The sequence below is a fragment of the Rhineura floridana genome, chromosome 10 (genome assembly GCF_030035675.1).
Source record: "Rhineura floridana isolate rRhiFlo1 chromosome 10, rRhiFlo1.hap2, whole genome shotgun sequence".
Lineage (NCBI taxonomy): Eukaryota > Metazoa > Chordata > Lepidosauria > Squamata > Rhineuridae > Rhineura > Rhineura floridana.
Window position 1 is genome coordinate 34,280,492 of NC_084489.1, and position 19,345 is coordinate 34,299,836.

Sequence of the window (19,345 nt, forward strand, 5' to 3'; positions counted from 1 at the left end):
GTTGTCATTACTTTAGTCTTTTGGATGTTCAGCTGTAGTCCTGCTTTTGTGCTTTCCTCTTTAACTTTCATCAGCATTCATTTCAAATCATAACTGGTTTCTGCTAGTAGTATGGTATCGTCTGCATATCTTAAATTATTGATGTTTCTCCCTCCAATTTTCACACCTCCTTCATCTTGGTCCAATCCCGCTTTCCGTATGATATGTTCTGTGTACAGATTAAACAAATAGGGTGATATACACCCTTGTCTCACACCCTTTTCTATTGGGAACCAATCGGTTTCTCCATATTCTGTCCTTACAGTAGCCTCTTGTCCAGAGTATAGGTTGCGCATCAGGACAATCAAGTGCTGTGGCACCCCCATTTCTTTTAAAGCATTCCACAGTTTTTCATGATCTACACAGACAAAGGCTTTGATGTAGTCTATAAAGCACAGAGTGATTTTCTTCTGAAATTCCTTGCTCTGTTCCATTATCCAACACATGTTTGCGATATGATCTTTTAAAAAGGTGGGATATAAATCCTTAAAATAAATAAATATAATTGTATGAGGGGATCTTTATTTGGTTCACTGAAGGCCAAAACCTTTGGGACTAGCTACTATTGATCCATCCGTGAGCTGTTTCATCCCCTCTACTGAGCGACTAGCTACCCTTGCCCTCTCCAGTAGCCACCATGCTATCAGGCTACCTGCTTCCCTTCCAGCTGGTCATGATAAGAACTGTAATCTGAGAACTGGTGCCTGAGCGTGCTTTTTCCCTTGTTCTTCCCTGTCCCTTTTCCCTCATGTGTCGTGCATTTTACATTGTTAGCCTAAGAGCAGTTATTTAAATTTTGTAAATTGTATTTTGTAAATTGTATTGTTTTATTATGTATTTTATATTGTATTTTATATTTGTGTTTTTTGTAAGCAGCCTTGAGGGCCTTTGGCTGAAAGGTGGAGTATAAATAAATAAATAAATAATAGAAAAATAGTTATTGGGTTTTTTATTAAGAACAGCTTGGCTTGTCGGTCTTCAAGCTAATATTTGTGCAATCTCCGTAAGACCCTGCCAGCATATAACACCTCTGCTGAGGGATCTGCACTGGTTGCCGATTTGTTACCAGGCCAAGTTCAAGGTGTTACCATTGGTATATAAAGCCCTTAAGAGCTTGGGACCAGTTTACTTGTGGGATCACTTTACCCCACTTTTATCTGTGGAACAGGCACTATTACAGGTGCCATATAATATCTCTTCTGCAGTTGTAAGAAATCATTCTTTTACCTTGGCAGCACCAACTCTTTGGAACTCCCTGCCTATTGACATCAGGCAGGTGCTTTGACTGTATTCTTTTTGGCGCCTGCTTAAAACTTTTTTGTTTAGGCAAGTCTATCTAGATGCATAGATGCTGATGTGTTTTGACTTTTTTCGTCTGTTGCTGTTTTTAATTTGTTTTTAAAAATTTTAGTTATGTTTTTAACTGCTTTATTGATAATTTTAATGCCTTTTGTAAACCACTTAGAGGTTTTTTACAATCAAGTGGTATATGCATTTTAATAAATAAACAAATATCCACACAAGGTTCCTAAAACTCATTGATTAGCCCCTTTAGGCTGCTTACTCCTTTGTGTATACCACAAACTTTCCAAATACCAGATGTGTTTTCATCAGCCACATTCCCATGATCTGAATTCAATCCAGACAAGACAGCAATAATGGGGGCTTCTGACCTCACTTGGAGATTGTGGGTAAACACTGGTTATTGGAATCTGGCTTCTTTTGGTATCTGCAGCCCTGACACGATCCTTGGCCCTGCATTATAGCAGCCAGGAGTGATTTTTACTAATTCAGCCTTTGAGAAGGCTGTGAGTAGAGACCAAACAACTGTCATCTATATCTTCATAACCTTGCAGCCTGCCTGTTATGTGCAGCCATCTTTTTGGCTGTTTTGAGGCTGAAACTTAGCTCAGCTGCTGACAGGTGAGTGCATGAAACCTGTGCTCCAAAAGTTGTAATTCTAGAGCTCTCTGGGCACAATTCAAAGTGTGATCATCTGTAACCATATGGTTTCATTTCCATTGAACCTGTAATCTCATTAGCTGCTGTATTGGAGCTATTCATTCATTGATGGAAATGAGCTCTTGCATTGTTTAATCTGACCACTGTGTTTCAAAATAAATTTAAGGGGAAAAAACACACCAGCAGAATGGATATAGTGCTTACATTTATGTAGCTGTTACATAAACATATCAATCTAGTTATGGCATGTACAAATAGATTTCCACAAATTCTCTTGTATTTTCAGGAAGTATTTCACATATAGGTTCTGTCTCTTTAAAAATGCAGTCTCCTCTATTTGCCCTATTAATTGTTGATATGTTGCCATCCATGAGACAAAAATTAGAGCTGTAATTAAATAATCATGTGATGCTCCTTAGTGCCAGTGAGAGCAAACTCATTTTTTCAGGCCCTGATGGTCACTGATTATTGTATTATTACTGGCTTGATTTATTTATTTATTTTTGTGAACAGCTATGTATGTTAACTACTGGCCTTCTTTTTAAAATTAAAGAAAGTGAGAAACACTAAGTCAGTTAATTGGCTAGTAGTCCATAGGGACTTTAAACAGACTTGCCTTTTCTGCTTTTGGTCACCTGATTGGAAGAACTACATCAGTGATGTGGTGTGTGTGCCATTTAATTTACACTGGTGTTTTGGCTGGGGTGGATGCATATGGGGAATGCCAGGAGAATTACAAAAGGAGCAGGGTATTAAAATTCAAAAATGATTAAAATTGAAATAAAAGGATGCTGCTTCTTTGCCAGTACTCTGGCAGTCATAATGACACAGAGAGATTAGTTTCCACCTTCATCTTTTCCTTCTTTCTCATTTCCTCTTGTTTATTGTTGACATATTTTCTGTGTGCCTTTGCTTTTCATCTTTGTGTCTCTTTTCAAATATTCTTAGTTTTTCTTCTCTTTCTTTTTAGTATGGAGAAGGTTACTTAACCTTATTATTGTAATAACATAACAGCTTATTAATATTTAATATCCATGTGTTTTGACATTTTTTTAAAAGTTAGGTCACCTCTACTAAATGACATGTCATTTTATTGTTTGTTAATCCTTATCTTGCTCTTACAGTTTCTTAGATACCTTCTTCTTTTAGTGGTGATTTAACTTGTGATGTTTCAACACCTGTGTTAGGATGCTAGGAAAGAAAAGAAAATAACTTATCAGTCATGGATAATCAGTTATGCATGAATTCAAATTTAACAGATGGATGTTGGGAGTTAAGAATTTCTTGTTTGGCTTCCTGATTTTTTTCCTGTTTGTGCAACACCTGTCTCTTATGTATAGATAAACATGGAACGTAGTTTACAGCCCTTCTTATATTTTTGTGCATTTTTTCCTTTAAAAAAATCACTTCTACTTGTTCCGCGCCCACTTTCTTTATATTTAAGGGATTCATATACTGACAACAGTTTGCATTACATGTTTGCGTGTGAAAACATATCATTTGACTTTTAAATTGCATGCATATAGCTCTTCACAATTTAAATGTATTAAACCAGTTCAGAAATCCCTGTGTGTATGTTTATATATTTTGCAGCAAGTATATGTACTTATGCAGTTCTGCATGTTATTCAGGTTATTAATATAGATTTTGTAACTACATATAGATTAACAGAAATACATTTCAAAATGATTAAATGGAATATAATTAAGCATTTGACTTATCAGAAAATTTGTCTACATGTATTCCATGAGTCAATATAGAGTAACAACAGATACTTGTTATATATTACTCTAATTAGCTATGTAGGGTATCAGGTTCGAGAGAATCAGATCTGTAGAATGTCTAGACTTACAGACTCAAGAAATAAAGAGAATTTCAGTTACATGATTGCATGATATTTTGGAACTTGCATAACTGTGTATCTGAACCAAGTAAGTATTGTGGCACACTTGCTGTGGATATTGAATTAATCTTGTTTTAGGTGAAAGCTAACATTGAACTTTAAAAGGCCAGAGAAGTAGAAAGTGGCACCTTGAAGTTTTGCTTTTTAACAGCAGCTTATTTTGAGTACTTACACATTTTTTTGTCTAGGAAAGCATGATTACAGAGATGTGGATAAAAAAAGGGATGAGAAACCAGTTGTTGGTTGATCAAGCAGCTATAATGTATGCATCCGCTATACATTTCATTTCTTTTTTATGACATTTATAAAGTGCCTTAAGCCTATGTGTGTGCACAAATCTATAATATGATGGTTTAAAAACGAAGTTTCATAGATGGTATTATGTTAAAGTTTGTGTTTTTTAAAGAATATTTCATATTTCCAAAACAAACATTTTATACTACAGTACATTATGTGGTTGAATTATATTGGATTTCCCCTCTTCCTTTAAAAGAGAAATATATATTTGTTGCATGATGATACAATTCACTGTTTCATGTAAAAATGTTTGTTGTTATATGCCTTCAAGTCGATTACGACTTATGGCAACCCTATGAATCAGCAACCTCCAATCGCATTTGTTATAAACCACCCTGTTCAGATCTTGTAAGTTCAGGTCTGTGGCTTCCTTTATGGAATCAATCCTTCTCTTGTTTGGTCTTCCACTTTTTCTACTCCCTTCTGTTTTTCCCAGCTTTATTGTCTTTTCTAGTGAATCATGCCTTCTCATACTTCCCCTAAATTAATTAATTGCATTTTTAAACCAAATCATATTGAAGAATGGCAGAGAGAAATCTCCAAAATAGTATAATACAAAAAGATTTAAATATGCATTTAAGAAAATCTAACCACTTTTATTTTTTATTTATATTTATTTATAAATATATTTGTATACTGCTATTTTGTTAAAAACATCAAAGTGATTTACAACACGTTAAAAACCACCACCACTGAATTAAAAAAAAGCCACATTAAAAATACAATAAAAACAAAGGTCAACTGTTGTGGGAAAAAAGCATCTTCTTAATCGCCTACATAAGCCTGGCAGAATGGAAAGGTTTTCAGCAGGCGTTTAAAAGTTAAAACAGAAGTCGCCTGCTGAATCTCTTTTGCAGAGCATTCCAGAGAACTGGGCCAATGACACTAAAGGCTTGATTTCATATCGATGTTAAATGAGCCTTGCCAACTCGGGGGATGACAAGGCTGCTCCTGCAGATGATCTCAGTGATCAATCTAGGATATGAGTTCAGGTGGTCTCTAAGATACCCTGGACCTAGGATGTTCAGGACTTTGTAAATTGTTATAATGGCCTTGAACCTGGTTCGGTAGCAGATGGGCAGCCAGTGCTGATGTTTTAAAAGTGGTGTCACATGTCGGCTATGTGCTCCCATCAGTATTCTGGCCACCACATTTTACTCCAGCTGGAGCTTCAAAACCAGAGCCAAGGGCAGCCCAGCATAGAGCACATTGCAGTAATCCAGTGATTTATGTGTTTTTGTAGAGGGAAAGTATTAAATGAACTGTGAAAGGCAGTATTTACACAAATGGTTTTGAGGAAATAAGCATAGACTGACAGAGAAATCCTATGTATGTTTACTAAGTCCCATCGAGCTCAATGGGTCTTCCTTCTTAGTAAGTGTGCTTAGGATATCAGCTATGGAGTATTTATTTTGCTCAACATTGCTTTGGGTCTTGCATTTTATAACAAAGCACTCAAAATATCAACTAATACATCCTATTTTTTAAACAAGTATAATTTACTGTGACTAGGTTATAATGACAGAGGAGGGCAGTCTTACATGGGATGAAGCCATGGCATAGAAAGTATGTGTGTGTGTGAATTCACACTTGTAGTTGTTTGCTACATGTACATCATAAATTGTGACAGAAGATGTATGTCTGTAAACATACATGCAGTGGACGTACATCACGGAGGTGCAACTAATCACAGCTCCCCAGTGTATACATCACATGTCCCTGAGTGCTGGATGATGTGCATCTTATTCATACTTCACATATTCACCACAGCAAATATTGGTGCACATGCAGCAAACATGGCTCCTGCATAAAATATGAATTGGCCAGTCCTAAGAGAGATGCTAAAACCTTACGATCTTAAAAACTCTACACCTTTGGTAGTGTTGTGGAATTATGACTGGGTTCTTTTTGGAGGAGACTTAATAATGAAGCCAAAGCCTGATTTAAGGTTGTTTATTTAGCCAAGCGCTTAGCTAGAGCAGAGTACAGGACTCAACTCTACTCAAAATGGTGGTCAGTTACAGACAGATATATACCCCCACCTTCGTCATGATCATGGCAACAGTTTCATCGAATTATTCTATGCTACGATGCTCTGCCCCCTGTACCATCCATCCTCCTCTATGCATTCCTGCGATATCAGTGTCCTTGGCACATTTGCTCTCTATTACAGCAGCACTATTCACTATTGACTACGTGACCCTGTTTACAGTAAATGGCAGTCAGGATTGTTCAGAATCAGTCAGAATCCTCCCCAGTAGGATCCTATATCTAATTACCCACATAAGTTTATTACTATTCAAATCAGGTATTCTTCATCTGAATTAATAACCCCCAAATATTCTGCTATCATTGTTAGAAGGAAGCTACTAATATGTTGGTGGGAAAAACATTAAAAGTATACACACCTCATTTCTTTGATTACTAACCTAATATTACGATGCTGCTCTTATTGTGGGATATTTTTGAAAAGTTGATTATGACAAAAATCTTTTATAGGGCATATGTGACTAAAATTTCACATCACTTGCTTACTGCTCTTATTGCTTGTTTTTTGTCAAGTTCCCGAGAATGTGATATTGGACAACCCCTGGAGATTTTTTTCTTTTTGAGTATGCAGTGAATGAATGAATGAATTTATTCATACAGTCAGAGAACAATACAAAGGCATCAAAAGTACAGTATTAATATAACCAATACAAAAACATCACAAATACAGTATTAATACTGCACAAATTAAAACAAGACACACGTTCTAGGGAAGGCCGGGACCACCTAAAAAGGCCAGCGATCAGGACTGTGCGGGCTGTTGGCCTAGCAATGTTCTACGTTGTGTAATTGCTGCAGCACAGAATCTCACTACCTTGCTTGTAACTTGGGGTTTTTGATCTGATAGGAGATATCTAACATAAAATATGTTGTCCCTACCCGGGAATTGTTGGATGATAGGGGTGATGGTTAAAAGTCAAAGGTCATGATAAAAAATACAAGCTAAAAGTACGTGGCCAACAGTTTCCACTTCACCCGCACCACAGGGGCATAAGCGCTTGGCAAAAGGAATCTTTCGGAATCTACCATCAAGGAGAACTGATGGTAGTACACTAAGCTTCACCAGTGTAAATGCCTTTCTGAGCCAAGAGGTGGGAAGAGAAGTTAAATAATACGCTGGAACAAAAGCCCTGGTGGTGTGAATAGGGCCAAGGTTGGACCCTATCTGGGAGAGGTGGTTTTGGTAGTCAACATCTAAAATTCGTTGAAAGATGGCCTGCCTTGCGTTGGTGAGGCCTAGCAGGGAAATGGCAGGGAGAGAAAAACCTAGACTTAAAAGTTTCCTGTTTAGTGATTTTTTCCAGCTTGATAGGTATACATCAGAGAGAACAAGGGGAGCCAGGCCCACAGGAGAGAACAACAGTTTTAACCAATACCCAACCGTGAGCTTCCATATACGGGCCTCGATTGTGGGGAGCCCTACTTCGAGGCACAAAACATTGTTTGAAACGCAAGATGGAGTATCCAGAATAGATCTCAAGAATTTGGATTGTATAGGTTCAAAGAAGGAGTATTTGGAGCAGACCATTACCTGGGAACCATGCAGCAGTTGGGAAATGACTTTCGCCACAAAGACTTGTATAGCAGAGGGGACATATTGCCCTCCCTTTGTGTAAAAAAATGAGAGGAGAGCCTTAGAGTTCCTCTGTGCATTGGTAATGGCGTTCTTGGCGTGGAGATGCCATGTTCTGGAAGAGTGGAAGGTTACTCCCAGATACTGATACGAGGGTACTTGTTCAATTGGGAGGCCGTTCAAGTACCAACGGTGCTTCTTCTTTTTCCTAGTGAACACTAGTACCTTCGTCTTGTCCTGGTTGATGATTAAGAGTTCCTTAGAGCAATGGTCAGCGAGTGCTTTCAGCAGTCGTTGGAGGCCGATACTAGATAGCGAGATAAGAACTGCGTCATCATCATACAATAGAATGGACACTGGTTTATTCGAAAGAGTAGGCGGGTGAGATGAAGTCTATAAAGGCCGTATAGAGGCAGCCCCACTTTCTAGATGAATATTTTTCCACAAGATGTTGGAGTACCAGCACATGGTCCATGGTGGAGCGCTCCACTCTGAAGCCTGCTTGTTCTTCCACCAGGATATTTTCCTGGTCCATCCAGCTTTGCAGTTTTTCGAGTAGATGGGAAACATACAATTTGCTGACCATGTTTAATAAGCTAATTGGTCTATAATTAGCTGGATCAGATCGACTGCCCTTTTTATAGATTGGGATAATGATAGCTAAACCCCAATCTTCGGGAATACAGGCAGTACGGTCAATACTCGTGAAAAGGGCTGCCAAGACCAGGGCCCACCAGTCAATATTGGATTTAAGTATTTCAGGAGAGATGTTGTCGGGCCCAGGAGACTTACCCAGCTTCAGTTTTGTAATTAATGAGGAAACTTCCTTGACCGATACTGGAGGCCATTTGGGGAGATCCTTTAGCGAGAGCTCAGCATGTTGGGTTCGATTCTGGCCCCTTGAATAGATACTATAAAAGTGCAGTTCCCAGGATTGCACAGAGATGTGATAGTCCAGACTAGTGGACGGTCTGGGCCATCCCCTGGCCACCAACTGCCAGAAGGTGGCTGCATCTTTAGCCCATGAGGCTTGGATTAGGGTTTGCCAGAGCTGGATCTGGGCCGATCTTTTCTTTGTCTTAATTAATAGTTTGTATCTCTTCTTCAGTGCTAAGCAATCAGTAGGGAGTGCCAGAAGATCCTCATCCCTGTAAGTTCTATATTTAGTGATTAGAAGTTTTTTCAGGTCAAGGCATTCTCGGTCAAACCAAGGTTTAGAGTAGCATAGGCATGTACGTGGGCTTGCCTTGGACTTTGAGTATGCAGTTTATACATTTTCTAAATAATAATGAATAAAATTGAATAGTAATGGTTATGTGCAGGAAATGATTATCAGCTCAGTCCCATGAGTACTTGCAGAGGTCTTCCCATGCAAGCTGTTGGCATTCTGTTTCTAGTCAGTATCCTGGAGTTTAGAAGCTTCACAGTAGAGCAACAATGATCTTGGTCCTGCTATTTCAATGTGGAAAAGACAGTATTGCCATTCCCTGGCTCCACCTTCCACATCCACCAAGCTGTAGTTTGGGGAAAGTTGGCAGGAGCTGGAGAATCTCCAGTTTTGGACAACACATCCCTTGGGGATAACTGTGTAAATGTTTCAAGTTTTCAAATAGGGTCCAACATCATAATGAACAAACAGAAATAAATGAAACTGTTTAAAGGGATCAAACACTTGTAGGGGAAATTGCACATAAAAGAGCATTTGAAGAGATGCAGTATATAGGCGACTGCGTTTATATGCTAATGTCAGAAACCTTCAAGCAGAAATGGGAGAACTGGAGTGCTCGGTACTAAAACTAGAAACAGTGGGCATATCAGAAACCTGGTGGAACAGTAAAAATCATTAGAATGTGGATCTCCCAGGATAGAAAATCTTTAGAAAGAAATGAGTTGGGGATCATGTTGTTCTACATGGCAGAAGGCACAGATTAAAAAAACAACCTACCACCACCACCCAAAAGTCAAGGAAGTCCAGTTTTCAATCTGCCTTTTGGGAACACCATTAAACAGGTGGTGGCTGTGCAGTTCTGGGGACTTCTGGATTCTCTAGATCAGATGGGGCAAACCTTTGGCCATCCAGTTGTTGCTGAACAACAACTCCCATCAGCACCAGAAAACATGGCCAAGGGGTGATGGGAGTTGTAGTTCAGCAACATCTGGCCAAAGATTCCCCACATGTGCCTAGATCCTTATCAGTCTGACTTCGGGGGGGGGGAAGGAAATTAACCGCTTCAACTGATCCTGGGAGAAGGATATGGGGAGTATACTCCAGTTGATTTTTGTGACATCTCAGTGTCTTTTGTTACTAGGGTTGTGCACGGACACACACATACTGCTACCAATCTGATTTGTAAATACAGATCACATCCAATGTAGTCTGGACAGATTCAGACCTGAATTTGGATCATAATCCAGATATTACAAAACTCCGGAAATCCCATTGACTTACACTGAAAAACCAAAACAGCCATAACTTTCTTGCTTTTTGTTCTACAGACATGTATTTTGGAAACATGGTAGCTGCTATATAGGGGATTAAACCTGCCATGTTGCAGGTGGCCATCTCCACCTTTAAATTTTAAAATGTTTTATAATTAAAACAGACATAACTTTTGTTTTTTCACACAGGGATATGAAATTTGGCAACATTAGCCCCTATAGAGGGAATTAACCCCACCAAATTTCAGGTGGGTAGCTCCAAGGGTTTTCATGCTAGCCACCTTCAAAATTTCCTTTTTAAAAGAAAAACCAGTAAAAGAGATGGTGAGTGCCCAATCATGCCATACTCCTTTGTTGCTCCCATTTCTTCCTGCAAGATTTTGAAAAAAGATTGAGGGGTTTTTAAAATTAGCTTTGTGATACTAGACATGTGTAGGTGGAATCAGGCAGGCATGGGCTGGCAGCACCATGGATGATGATGATGATGATGATAAAATTCAGAAAGCTGTAGCTAAATACACCCACAAGGTTTAATAATTATTATTAGCTATGAGAATAGAATAAAAGTTTAAAAACCAGACAACAAGCATTTATTTTTTAAAAATAGATAAATAAGGATGGGACTAGGATTGAATGGGAAAGAATATAAAATATACAGAAGCTGAACAACCATCACCCAACCCCCCACCAGATATTTCTAAGAGACAGAACTTACAAAACATGTCTGCATTTTAAGACATCACCCCTGTGATTGGAGAGTGTTCGGTGGGATGATAGCATTCCAACATTCCTCCCTCTCTCCCCACCCAGTTGTTGTTCTTATATGGTGTTGTAATTGCTCAATTTCAGAGACGTCCTGTGTGGGTTCATTAGAGCCTTTTTTGAGCCACAGATCTGTACAAATCTACACAAATAATTTCAGGACTAGCCAATCTGCCTTGTAGAGATTTGTATCTGCTTCAACCCAATTTGGACAGGATACAAATCAGCCCAAATTGGCCCAATTTGGTTTGTGATTTGAACAAATCTGTTGCAACAGCCCTATTTGTTGCTGTTAATCACAGTAACTTTCTGGATTTCTTGGCTGGATGAAGAATTGGAGGCACCACATTGTGAACGTTAACTCCTGCCTGTCAAAAAGAACCAAGATAATGGTGTTTGGGTACTGTTGCTCTGCCCTTTGAAATGTTTCCCATAGGGTTTGATCTTTTTCCACATGCTTTTAATATCTGAATGAAACCCGTAACTGTGTCTGAAGGCTTGGATGAAATATCATCAGCATCTTGACACATCCCAGTTTTTCCTTTTTTTACAACAGTGCTAGGTGAAATGAAGAAAGCTTTGCATGGGAGTCTGGAGGCAGTGATGGACTGGATGATGATAAATAAACTGACACTAACCCAAAACAAGATGGATATGTTAATAGTAGAGCACCCAACTGATTTGTTCAGGATAGGGTCACACTCCCCCTAAATATACATAGACTAGGGTTGCTAGTCCTAGCACTAACTAATTCCTATGTGTTAGTTGTATCCATTTAGGATATGTGCCCACAGCTGTTCCTACAAAAGACAGATTTGCTTAATGTGATATATCAATTAGTAATTTTCATACTGAAATTGCATCACTTTCCAATTTGATCCTGAATGCGATTTAAAGTGCTGGTCTTACCCTTTAAAGCCCTAAATGGCTTAGTTCCAAGTTACCTAAGGGAACAACCTCTCCTTTACTAACCTTCCCATCCACTGAATTCTTCTGGAGATGTCTTGTTCTGAGTCCGTTCCTCCTCTGAAGTCAAGTTGGTAAGGACAAGGGCAGAATATTATTCTCAGTAGCAGCTTCCGATCTTTGGGGCTCTATCCCCAACTAAGCCCACCACATAAGGTTTATCTTCATCTTCTGGAAGACAGTTAAAACTTCTTTTATTTCAGAACATATAGTGGAGGTTCTTTTAATGAACTGTTGTTTTTATATATGTTAGGTTTTCTTGTGTTATTAGATGTATATCTTTTTAACTGATATTGTTTTAGATGTGTGCAGTGCAATCCTATACATGTCTTCTCCGAAGTAAGCGTGCCCCACTGAGTTCAATGGCAGTTACTCTCGGGTAAGTATGTACAGCATTGCAGCTTTAATTTTGTAATCTTCCCTAAGGATCTTACAATGGATCACATTGCAAGTCACAAATGTAAAAACAATAAAATATTTCTAACAGAGAGTTGAAATGTATGTTCCAAGCACACTATCATCTCCACTCTCAAATATTGTTCTAAAAATCCACTTCCATAGCTATTAACTTGAATCTTTAGCCTACTTATTTGTTCATGCATGGAATAGACAACATTTAGCCTTCATTATGAAATACTGTATTCTGTAAGATGTATGGTGCTTAAAAAACAATACCTTTTAACCACAGGTATCTGAGGGACTGAGTTGCTCTATGGGCCAGTTGTTTTTCATCTAGCAAACCTACTTATTATACAATGCTAACTTTCCCCCCTGCCCATTAATTTTCATTCGAACTATACTTAGTAATTCCCAGTATGGCACTTAAATGGGGAGGGGGTGAAAAAGAGCTACATTGCATGGAGATGCAGTGTGTATCATTCAGAATGGGTGATGCCCATAATGAAATCTGCTTTCTATGGTGGTGGTCAATCTTATGAATGAGACCTTCATGTTATTATCAGATAGGTAGATAAATAAATAATGTTTGGGGAAAGTTGAATATTTTAGCAGTTTCTAAATATCTGTTGATCCTAATTTATGTTATTTTGTAAGATTTGCAAAAATTATTTTGAAGCAGAAAAAATTCCATGGGGCAGCTGGTGGGAAGGAGGCCATGGTGACCAACAGATTAAAAAGCATCATGCCTCTGAATACAGTTGCTGGGGTACACAAGCAAGAGAGTGCTATTACACTCATGTCCTGTTTACAGGCTTCCCATAGGCATCTGGTTAGCTCCTGTGAGAACAGAATGCTGGACTACATGGGTCTTTGGCGTGATTCATCAGAGAACTTCTTATGTTTTCTGACATGTTCATGAAAAGAAGAAGCCAACATGTTAGGGTAGGTGGCAGGTAGTCACAACAGTAAAAAGAAAGCCACCTTTTAGTGGATCAAACTAAACCAAAACATATGTTCCAACAAACTAGAATTTGGAAAAACAAGGAATTGGGAACCAAAAAAATCAGACTCAAAACTATGATATGGATGTGGATGCTTTATAAAAAAAATGTAAAAACGTGAATAACATGTACACATTTATCATAGCTGAATGAGCAAGGGTAAATATAACCAGTATATACAAAAACAACTCTTGAAATACAGTATCAAAACATATGACCAGGTGCGTTTTGACAAAGTCTTCTTCAGTGGTCAATCAATGTACGAACAACTATACAATTCAGCATAAGTGTATGTAACAATACAGTTATTTAAATACTGTGACAATTATTTAAATACTGGAAATTTAATATTAATCCAAATAAAAAAATATTTATACTGCAAGTCTTGCAATGCTGACAGAGTTGGAGAGTATCTTCTATATATATTTTGGTGTGGCATTCAGGAAATCTCCAGATCTTATTTCTGTAGTTTTAAATGGTGAGTTTGTATAAGGAGTATAGATTTTTTATTTAGATTAATATCACATTTCCAGTATTTAAATAATATATTTTTTAAAATAATATATTTTTTTATATTTGCAGGAGTTGTACTGTGAATTGTATTGTTACATACACTTATGCTGAATTGTATAGTTGTACCACCTTTTAGTGGATCACCATTTCAGTTACCTCAAAATTATTCTGTAAATATGTTCAGTAGGTGGTTTTAAATTGGCCTGAAGTTGTATATGGAACTCAGAATACTTAGTTATCTCAAATGACATCTTACCGATTTCTGTATATTATGGGATTTGATTTGATAATTATATGCTGTACGAATCAATACAGAACAGACTAGATTAACACTCATGGACACTTAATAGTGTAGCTTCCAAGGCTGCTATCATGTGCCCATTTAAACTGCTTAAATCCTACTGACTTCAGTGACATTTTAGTAACTATTCACAGAATTTAAGCTTAATATTCTAATATTCTTTCTCCCCTTCTTTGGATTTATACTTTTTTGTGTAATAGTGCCCCATGTTGTAAGTCATGTTTAATATGATATGGGGCCCCATTATTAAAAGATGGGAGCATTCTATTGTGTGCGCAACTCTGAGCTTGTTTGGGATCTCTTCAAACTGAAAAATCCATATGCCATGTTTCTGTTTTAAGCAAGGTTCTGGCAATGCTGTAATCTTGTCCACAGGGTTCTTATGACCCAACGGATCAACCACAAGCTATCATCCTGCAGCAGCTTACCTGTGCTTTCACTTTTCTTAACCCTGACACTCCAAGATTTCTTCATCATAAAAATGTTGCTTGTCACATGCTGTTAACTTAAGGATAATGCTTTTTCTTCATTTAATCCATGTATTTTACCAGTAATCTAGCGTGACGTGATCCACATTCTGCTTATTAAAATGTTTTGTATATAAAGTGGTTAACAGCATGATCCTATATATGTCTACTCAGAAGCAAGTCCCACGTAGTTAAAATACTTACTCCCAGGTAAATCTGTATACGAGTACAGCTTTATTGGTGGCAGGTACATGATAAAGGAATATAACAGTTCAATAAAAGCCCACAGAATTTACAATAGTTTTCATTTCATAGTGTGCTCTCAGAACATAACAAAGAGAAATAAATACAAACTGTTTGTGATAACTGTGTGAGAGATACACTCTTCTGTGGTATAAAATACACAACTGAGATTAAAGTTTCCTTACAAAAATGTATTGCTAGTACCATAACTCCAAAGCTTTGCACTGATGTTCCCTTGGGCTCTTTTTTGGAGTAACTGTGGGATATACATTTAATAAATAATAATAGCAGTGGGTATTACATGGGAGAGGGTATGAGTCAGTAGTTAGAGAACATTCTTTGCATGCAAAAAGTCTCAGGTTCAGTCCTTCACATTTCCACATAGGGTTGGGAAAACTTTCTTAAGGTAGAACTGCTGCTAGTCACTATAGACAGTTTTATTTATTTATTTATTTTTAAATATATTTGTATACCACTATTTAATTTAACCACATCAAAGTGGTTTAAAAGAAGTTTTAAAAAACCCCATACAGTAAAAAAACAACATTAAAAATAGGGTAAAAACATAGATCAATAACTGCAAAAAAAGATATTCTTAATTGCCTGTATAAGCCTATCGGAACAGAAAGGTTTCCATAGGTATTTAAACATTAAAACAGAAGGTGCCTGCTGAATCTCTATTGACACTGAAGACTCGATAACATTTTGATGTTAAATGAGCCTTGGGGGATGACCAAAGCCATTCCTGTAGATGATCTCAGTGATCGAGCTGCGGTGTAAGGGTTCAATGGTCCCAAAGATACCCTGGACCTAAGTTGTTCAGGGCTTGGTAAAATAATACAAGGATCTTGAACCTGGCTTTGTAGTGGATGGGCAGCCAGTGCAGATGTTTTAAGAGTGGTGTCACATGTTGTCAGCCATGTGCCCTCATCACCAGTCTGGCTGCTGCATTTTGCATCAGCTGAAGCTTCTGAACCAGGGCCAAGGGCAGCCCCACATAGGGCACATTGTAGTAATCCAGCCTCAAGGTTGCTAATGCATGGACTACAGAGGCCAGGCTATCCCTGCCCACGAACAGCCATAGCTGACGAACCAGACACAACTGGTAAAAGGCACTCCTAGCCACAGAGGATATCTGGGCTTCTAGTGACAAAGATGAATCCAGAAGTACCCCAAGCTATGGTCCTGCTTCTTCAGAGGGATTGCGCCCCATCCAGAACAGGTAACTTGCCTATATCCCAGACATGGGAACCACCTACCCAAAGAGCCTCTGTCTTCCCAGGATTCAAGTACAGTGTATTGGCCCTCATTCAGCCCATTACAGTATTCAGACACTGATCCAGAGCATTCACAGATCATTCCTGATTCAGATATTATGGAGAAATAGAGCTGCTTGTCATCAGCATACTGCCGATACTTTGTACCAAAACTCCTAATGACTGCTCCCAATGGCTTCATACAGATGTTAAATAGAATAGTAACCTGCAAAACCCTATAGCACATGTACCAGGGGGGCAAGGAACACTCCTCCAGTTCTATTCTCTGGATGTGGCCCTGAAGGTAAGAGCAGAACCACAGTAATGCAGTGCCTCTGATACCCATCCAACTGAGTAGGTCCAGGATACCATGGTCAATGGTGTCAAATGCCACTGAGAGATTGAGCAGAAATAGCAGAGTCGCACTCCCCCTGTCTCTCTCACTATAAAGGTTATTCATGAGGGCAACCAAGGCTGATTCTGTTCCAAAACAGGGTTTGAGTCCAGATCGTGATGAATCTAGATAATCAATTGCATCCAGGAATATCTGCAGTTGCTCTACAACCACCTTCTCCACCACCTTTGCCAAGACATGGGTGCTGGCTACTGGTCTATAGTTGTTACACTCCATTGTGTCCAGTGTGGGCTTTTTAAGAAGTGGATGCACCATTCCTCTTTACGGGCAGTGGGCATCACACCATCACAAAAAGATGTGTTTACCACACCCGTGACTCAGTCAGTCACCCTACTCTGGCTAGCTTTATAAGCCACGTTGGACAAGGATCTAATGAGCAGGTGTTCAGACATATCACTGCAAGAATCTTGTCTGTATCATCAGGCTGCATTAATTGATCCCACAATATTGGGTTTGATGTTGCATTGGACATCTCAGCCGGAATTGCTACAACAGCAGCGTCTAAATCATAGCAGATCCGAGTGACTTTGTCTTTGAAGTGTTTAGCCAGCTGGTTACAGTGGGACACCTTGGTCAGGAGTGACCAACCTTGCTGGTTAGGAATGACCAACCTTTGACTACACAGAACAACTCAGCCAGGCAGCTTCTCAACGACGCAATGGAAGCAGCAAAGTAGGATCTCTTTGCTGCCCCCCCTACTGCATGGCAGGCCCAATTATAAGCCTGAAAATGTGTTTGGTCAGCTTCTGAGTGAGCTCTACGCTACTTGCGCTCTAACCCTCACTTGGTCCATTTCATTGGATGCATCTCCTCAGAATACCAAGGAGCAAAGCAGGCTTCACAGCACCAGAGAGGGCCCTCAGGAACGATCATGTCAATGGCCCTATCGGTCTCGGCCTCAACAGGATCACCTGCTCTATCCACTGGAAAATTCCCCAGAGTGGTCAGGCGTCAATCAGATTCCATCAGGCTCCAGGGTGGACCATCCTAACTGGTCCCCCACCCCTGCAGGGGAGAATTGTCACTGTCATGATCAGATGTACAGGGCCACCCAGAGGGCATATGGGGCTTGGTGCGTTGTTGAGACTCTGATGTTGCCCCCTACAAGGACCTATGCCTCTGTGTACAAAGCTGAGAGTGTGTACAAAGCAAAACGTGAGAATTCACTAATAGGCAAAAAAACCTTGCTGTTTAAGAGGGTACCTATAGTCAACAGATATTTCTATCAAACTTGAAAAAGCAGGGAAATTGGGCAGCTATAGTGAATGCACCAGGGGAGCAGGAGACCTGACCTCCTCTCTGAGATATTGTATTGCCCTACACATTTTTCAAAATGCAAACACAATTTGAGTTGGTCTTTCACAGTCCAATCCACTTCCTGTGTAGCTTGGAAGAATTTGGTAACATGTGCCTCTGAACATTCATATTTTTAAACCACAAGGTTTTTTTGCCTCTTAGTGAATTTCTCTGCTTTTTAATCCAGGAGATAAGAAACAGGATCTTGTGCAAGTTTGCTGAGAATGGATTGATCATTTTCATGCTTATTGAGTTCAATGGGATTTACTTCCCTGCAATCATGCTTAGGATATGTGAAACTGACCAAGGGGAGGGGGAGGGGAGGAGGACAAGCAAGGGGTAGGAGGGGAGCAGGTGGGAGGGGAGCAGGTTTGATCATTTGTATGCATATTGAGTTCAATGGAATTTACTCCCATGCAATCATACTTAAGATAGGTGAAAGTGACCACCGGGGAGGAGAAGGGGGAAAGAAAGGCTAGAGTGGGCAGGGGTGGAGGAAGAGGGGACAGGAGGAAGAATGGAGGAGGAGGGGAGAGGAGAGGGAGAGGGGAAAGGCAGATCTGATCATTTGCATGCTTATTGAGTTCAATGGGATTTACTCCCGTGCAATCATGCTTAGGACAGGTAAAACTGACCATGAGGGAGGGGGAGGGAATAGGAAGGGGAGGGGCAGGAGGAGTAAAGGAAGGGGGAGGGAAGGGGCAAGAGGGAGGGGATAGGAGGGAGGAGGAGGAGGTGAGGCCAGGTTTGATCATTTCAATGCTTTTTGAGTTCAGTGGGATTTACTCCTCTACAATCATGCTTAGGATAGGTAAAACTGACCTAGGGGAGGGGCAGGGATGAGGGGGAAGGGAGAGCGAAGGGAAGGGAGGAAGGGGTAGGGGAGGAGATTGGGGACTGTGCAGAGAGAAGGCCCCTTATAGTTCCCACCACCCTTAACAAACTACAGCTTCCATGGTGCTGTGGTGGGATTCATGCTCTTCAAATGTATGTCGAATGTGCTTTAAATGCACAGTGTGGATTTGCAATAGTATGCTGTGCATTCATTAGTGAATTGAAAAGAACAATTTTAAAATATTTTTTTTTAAATTGGAAGAACTGTAGCTCAGTGGCAGGGCATATGCTTTGCATACCAAGGTCCAAAATTCAGTCTCTGGAAAAGACTATTGCCTGGAATCCTGGACAGCCAATGCCAGTCCATGTTATCAGTACTGAGCTAGATAACAGCAAATGACCTAAGCTGGTATAAGGCAGATTCCTTTGTTCCCAAGGGCCACAGTGACTCTGAAATTTATTTATGTATTTTACCAACAATATTTATATACAGCTTTATTGTAAAAAACTTCAATAAAGAGTTTACAGACGGAATTAAAAGAATAAAATTATGGGCAAAAACAGTTAAAAACAGGTATTTAAAAACATTTGAAGTAATAAAACCAACAGTTAAAAACAGATAAAAAGCAA

The 19,345-nt window shown here is 39.3% G+C and overlaps 1 protein-coding gene and 1 long non-coding RNA gene across 4 annotated transcripts in view; one reads left to right on the top strand and one right to left on the bottom strand.

The window, feature by feature from the left end:
* The window catches only part of SATB1 (SATB homeobox 1), a 185,473-nt gene that overhangs the window by 15,335 nt on the left and 150,793 nt on the right, over positions 1–19,345 (top strand). Inside the window, exon 1 of one of the 3 annotated variants that reach the window (XM_061586748.1) lies at positions 12,327–12,369. The exons of the other annotated variants lie outside the window; for them this stretch is intronic. The gene's annotated coding sequence lies outside the window, so the exon portion shown is untranslated. Of the gene's footprint in view, positions 1–12,326; positions 12,370–19,345 lie in introns of those variants that run through there. 3 annotated transcript variants of the gene reach the window in all.
* LOC133365203 (uncharacterized) overlaps positions 2,642–19,345 on the bottom strand; it is a 33,726-nt gene continuing 17,022 nt past the window's right edge. Inside the window, exons 2-3 of the long non-coding RNA XR_009758127.1 lie at positions 11,997–12,161; positions 2,642–3,192 (exon numbers count right to left, since the gene is read on the bottom strand). This is a non-coding gene — a long non-coding RNA (uncharacterized LOC133365203). The remainder of the gene's footprint in view (positions 3,193–11,996; positions 12,162–19,345) is intronic.